Source organism: Panthera pardus, unplaced genomic scaffold (genome assembly GCF_024362965.1).
Source record: "Panthera pardus isolate Hobbes unplaced genomic scaffold, ASM2436296v1 HiC_scaffold_191, whole genome shotgun sequence".
Classification (NCBI taxonomy): Eukaryota; Metazoa; Chordata; class Mammalia; order Carnivora; family Felidae; genus Panthera; species Panthera pardus.
This window is the reverse complement of record NW_026526756.1, coordinates 46735-53184: the sequence shown is the minus strand read 5'-3', so window position 1 is coordinate 53184 and position 6450 is coordinate 46735.

Sequence of the window (6450 nt, the reverse complement as noted above, 5' to 3'; positions counted from 1 at the left end):
TCATATAGTAATTAAAACCCAAAATATCGTGACAAAGAAAAATTTTTAAAGCAGGAAAACAAAAGATTGCATTTACCTACAAGGGAAACCCCATAAGATTATCACTGGATGTTTTTCAGAAGAAACTTTGAAACTGTAAGTGACCAGCATGGTATGGTAAAGTTGCTGAATGGAAAACATCTGCAGCCAAAGAGAGTCTATACAGCAAACTATCATTCAAATGGTAGGAGAGATCAAGAGGTTCCCAAATAAATACTCAGCGAGCTCAACACCAACAAACCACCCCTGCAAGAAATGTTAAAGGGGACTCTTTAAGTGGAAAAGAAACACCGAAAGTGACCATATTAAAGTGCGAAATGCAGAAGCAATAAAAAGGTGTATATCTGTAAAACATCAGTCAAGGTATTCATGATATTAAAGGTTTTGAAAGAGGAACACTACATAGCTATAACACGGGGAGGAGAGGAGTAAAGAACCGGTTCAAACTTAAGCAACTAACAACTTAATATAGACTTCTATATGCAGAAGTGGTTAGGTACAAACCTCATAATAACCACAGAACAAACACCACTAATACATATGCAGAGTATAAAGACAAGCAATTTCAACTGTGAAATTGTGACGAAACCCAGCAAACCAAAAAAAGAGAAAGAGAAGAAAGGATCAGAAAAATTCAGAAACAACCAACATCAAGTAGTAATAGGACACATACATGTCTATCAATTACTTTGAATGGTAACAAAATAAATGATCAAATCAAAGGCACTGGGTGCCAGATAGGGGCAACTGGATGGCTCAATCGCTTGAAATTTAGACTCTTGATTTCGACTTAGGCTATGATCCCAGGATCATGGGATTGAGCCCCAATTGAGCTCTGCACTGAGCATGTAACTTGGGGAGGATTAATTCTCATTCTTATTCTCTCTCTCCCTCTTTCTCTCTTTGTCTCTCTCTTCCCCCATTCCCCCCACCCCACCCTACCATGCCTGTGCTCACTCTCTTCATAATAAAAAGCACTGGGTGATAGAATGATTACAATATAGGACCCATCTATTTCCTACCTAGAAAAGACTAGTTAAGGAACAAAAGCATCAAAAGAAAACTGCAGTAGCTCTACCTATATCAAACAAAATAGATTTAAAAATAAAACGGTAACAAGAGACAAAGAAGACACTATACTAATAAAAGGTACCATCCAGCAAAAAGATGGAACAATTGTAAACATATAAGCATTCAACCTGAGAGCATCCAAATACACAAAGCAGTCCAAAACTAAAGTAAAGAATCGATAGTCATACCATCATAGTAGGGCACTTTAACACCCCAATGACATCAATGGAGAGATCATTCCATCAGAAAATCAACAAGGAAGTAGTGACTTTGAATGATAGAGTAGACCAGATGGACTTAACCGATATATTTTAGACATTCCATCCTAAAACAGCACAATACACATTCTTTTCATGTGCACATGGAACATTCCCACACTCGATAAAAAATTAGGTCATAAAACAAGCCAAAACAAAATCAAATTGATCGACGTCATACCATGTGTCTTTTCAGACTATAATGCTATGAAAGTAGAAGACTACAACAAGAAACAAAAATCTGGAAAAGGCACAAAACATGGAAGATAAATAACATGCTACTAAACAATCAATGGTTCAACCAAGAAATCGAAGACAAAATCCAAAATGGCATGGAAACAAAAGACAATGAAAACACAGCAATCCAAACTTCTGTAAAGCAGGAAAACTGGTTCTAACAGGGAATTTTACAGCAATACATGTCTGCCTCAAGAAAAAGAAAACCCTGAAATGAACTCCATGAGCTTATAATTATAAAAGCCAGACAGAGGACAACAAACACAACCCCCAAAGAGAAGAATGATGAAAATAATTAAAGGCAGAGGAGAAATAAATGATATAAAGATTAAAAGGATGCACCCCAAGGACCAAAATTGGATGAGGCAGTAAGTGAAATCCTACCACACCGAGAGAGGGCAGGGTGATGGCGTGAAACACTCCACACCCAAGCTGGAAAGAGGCGAGGCAAAAGCAATCTCCAGTGCAGGAAGACAGGGGCGATATAATGAACACAATCCCTCAGAATGGAGGGCGGTGTCCACACATGAACATCCTCCCACTACATTTGGGAGTGCAAACATGACCTACTTCTTGCTGTAGCCCTAACGCTAACACTAACCCAAATCCCACACCTAAACCTAGCAGCTAACGCTAACCATGGTACTAATTCTAAACCCTGCCCCTAACCCTAGGTCTAAACCCAACCCTAACCCAACCGAACTGTAAAAGTAAACATATCCCGTACTAACCCTAACCATCTTACCAGAATCCTACAACTCTAATTCTAAAACCCTAACCCTAATGCTCTAACTCTACCTGCTAACACTAAAATTATAAACCCAAACACTAACACTAACCCTAACCATAAAATCCTAACTCTAACCCAAACGCTAACCCCTGATCCAATCCGCTAACCCGTAAGCGAACCAAAGTCCTAGACCTAGATCTCACCTTATCCCTAAACCTAAGGCAAACCCTAACACTAACGCTAACACCTAACCCTAACCCTACCATCTAACCCTAACCCTAACTCTCAAACCCAAACAATAACCCTAAACCTAAGCCTAATCCAAGTCCAAAGCTAACACCTAAACCTAACTCTAACTCAAAACCCTAACCCCTAACCATAACCCTAAACACTAACCATAACCCTAAACCCAACCCTAAAGCATAAACCTAATTCTAGCCCCTAACACTAACACCTAACACCAACCCTAACCGTAACCCTGACCCCTAACACCGAACCCAATCCCAAACCCTAAGCCAACACACACGACACACAGGAATGGTGTCACCTCGGCACTGGTGAAGTCCCTGAACAGAACATTAACCCTAGTTAAGGATCTCTCTGGATGGGGACCCAATTCCTATCTCTGAGAACACCACAAACAAATGGCCCAAAGCGGTGCAGACTTACTTGGCATGGAACATCAAACATCATCATGACATTTCCAATGCCCTCATGATGCTGCACAAGGGGGTTGATGAAGCCCAACTGAAGATGCCACACACAGCTGGCCCTGGCTCACAAAGACTAAGCCTGAACAGCCCGCTCCAATGAGGCCTACACTCAATCCTCTGGGAAGACCACTACCCTGCAAGAGTTTCAGCGCTTGGAGCTTCGTGGGACCTAACCCTAACCTTAACTGTGACACTCACATACCGCTCAAACTAAACCTCACCCCAACTCAAACCTAACCCTACACATGACCCGCACCCGCGCATGGACCCTCATCCAGACTTCCAGGGTGATCATGGCAATGGTGTCGCTTCGGCCCTGGCAACGTCCCTGGACCAAAACTTAACCTTGGCTAAAGCTTTCTCCTAATGGGGACCCAATTCCTAAGTCTGAGGACATGACGGACATGGGCCCCAGAAGCGGAAGAGGATTACTCAGCATGGAACCTGGAATATCACAATTTCATTTCCAAAGACTAGAAGGAGCTCCACAGGGGACTTCTTTTTTTTTTTTTTTTTTTCCTTTTTAATTAAAACATTTTTATATTGACATATGAAAAGACAAAGAAACCAATTGAACAAAATAGAAAATTCAGAAATATATCATGTGCGGTTGTAAACTTTTTTTTTTTTTAATATATGAAATTTACTGTCAAATTGGTTTCCATACAACACCCAGTGCTCATCCCAAAAGGTGCCCTCCTCAATACCCATCACAGACCCTGCCCTCCCTCCCACCCTGCCCTCCCTCCCACCCCCCATCAACCCTCAGTTTGTTCTCAGTTTTTACCAGTCTCTAATGCTTTGGCTCTCTCCCACTCTAACCTCTTTTTTTTTTTTTTCCTTCCCCTCCCCCATGGGTTTCTGTTATGTTTCTCAGGATCCACATAAGAGTGAAACCATATGGTATCTGTCTTTCTCTGTATGGCTTATTTCACTTAGCATCACACTCTCCAGTTCCATCCATGTTGCTACAAAAGGCCATATTTCATTTTTTCTCATTGCCACGTAGTATTCCATTGTGTATATAAACCACAATTTCTTTATCCATTCATCAGTTGATGGACATTTAGGCTCTTTCCATAGTTTGGCTATTGTTGAGAGTGCCGCTATAAACATTGGGGTACAGGTGCCCCTATGCATCAGTACTCCTGTATCTCCACAGGGGACTTCTTGAGGTCTAACCAAGGAGTGACCCTGGCACCCAAAACTCAGCCTGACTGGGACCCTCCTTAGACCCCTCTACTCAGCCCTGCGGGGGGACAACTGCCCTACTGGGGGTATAGTGCCACGAACCTCCTGTGCCCAAGCCCTAATCTTAACAGTGACCCACAGTATATACGTGAACCTAAACTTCACCTCATCTTTAACACTCACCCAAAACCTGACTCGCACCATGCATGTGCCCACACATCATTGATACAGGGAGATCACAGGACTGGTGTCACTTCAGCCCTGGAGATTTCCCTGGCACACAACCCAAATGGAGCTAAGGCTATCTCCACATGGGGACTGAATACCACAGTATGACAAGAGCACACACACTGGGTTGAGAAGCGGTGCAAGATAATTCTCTGTGAAACGTGGAACATCACCATGTCATTTCCAAAGCATGGCTTCTGATGCACAGGAGAAATCTTGAGGCCTACATCCTGAGTGCAAAAATAGATGTCTGGCCTTGGACGCAAAGACTAATGCTGATCAGTACCCTTCTGCACACCAGTCAGCCCTTCGGGGAGACAACTGCACTACTGTACAATAAGGGCTTGGAAATGCTTGGGCACTAATCTTACCCCTAAACAGAACTGTAAACTTAACTCTAAACCTAAACCTAATACAAACTCTCACACTAACTCTACACCAGACCGACAACCACCCAAGTGCCCACATTTTAGCCCTCCAAGGAACTCATGTGAATGGTGTTACTTTGGCCCTGGTGATGTACCTAGACTGAACACAAACCCTAACTGAGGCTCTCTCCCCATTAGGGACTTAATACCAAAGTCTGACAACACTACGCGCCTGGGGTCCAGAAGCGGTGCAGGATGCCTCAGCATAGACCAGGAACCTCACCATATCCTTTGACACAACCGGCAACAGCTTGACGAGAGGATTCCTGAGGCCTACCCGACCAGGGGCCCATAGAGTTCTGTGGCCTTGAAAGCCAAAGACTAGTCCTGACTGGGACCCTCCCGTCTGCAATCAAATCACCATTTGGGGAGACAACTACCCTGCTGTGTGTTCAGCATCTGGAGCCGCACAGGACTTAACAAAAACACTAAACCTACAGCCTTGGCAGCCAAAGACGGATCCTGACCGGCACCGTCCCTTGTGCCCTCAACTCAGCCCTTCGGGGAGACCACTGCCCTGCTGTGGGTTCAGCTCCTGGAGCCTCCTGGGACCTAACACTAACCCTAAACCTATCCCAAAACGGGACCGTCCACCGAAACATAAACCGGCCTCGAAACCTAACCCTACACTGGAGCCGCCCCGTCGCAGGAGCCCTCAATTCAGCCCTCAAGGGAGATCACGAGACTGGAGTCACTTCGGCCCTGGCGATGTCCCTGGACCAAACCCTAACCCTAGCTGAGGCACTCTCCCCATGGGGAACCTATATCAAAATCTGACAACACCACGCGCCTGGGGTACATAAGCGGTGCAGGCTGACTCGGCATGGAAACTGGAAGCTCACCATGTCGTTTCCCAGGCCCGGATGCAGCTGCCCGAGACGATTCCGGAGGCATCCTCGACCAGGGGCGCATCGACGTGTGTGGCCTTGGCAGCCAAAGATGGATCCTGAACGGCACCATCCCTTGTGCCTTCAATTCAGCCCTTCGGGGAGAACAATTCCCTGCTGTGGATTCGTCGCCTAGAGCCTCCTGAGACCTAACCCTAACCCTAACCCTACCTAGTGTCGAACCGGGACACTCCACCGAAACATAACCGGGCCTCGAACCCAAAACGTACACTTGAGCCTCCCTGTCACCTAGGCCCTCACTTCACCCCTCGAGGGAGATCACGATACTGGAGTCGCTTCGGACCTGGCAATGTCCCTGGTCCGAATTCTAACCCTAGCTTAGGCTCTCTCCCCATGAGATCCCAATACCAGAGTCTGACAACACCACGTGCCTGGGGTCCACAAGCCATGTAGGCTCACTGGGCATGGAACCTGGAAGCTCACCATGTCCTTTCCCAGGTCCGGCTGCAGGTGCCCGAGACAATTTTGAGGCGTTCCCGACCAGGTGCCCATCGACGTGTGTGGCCTTGGCAGCCAGAGACCGATCCTGACCGGCACCGTCCCTTGTGCCCTCAACTCAACCCTTCGGGGAGACTACTGCCCTATTGTGGGTTTGGTGCCTGGAGCCTCCTGGGACCTAACCCTACCCTGAACTGGGAACTTCCACCG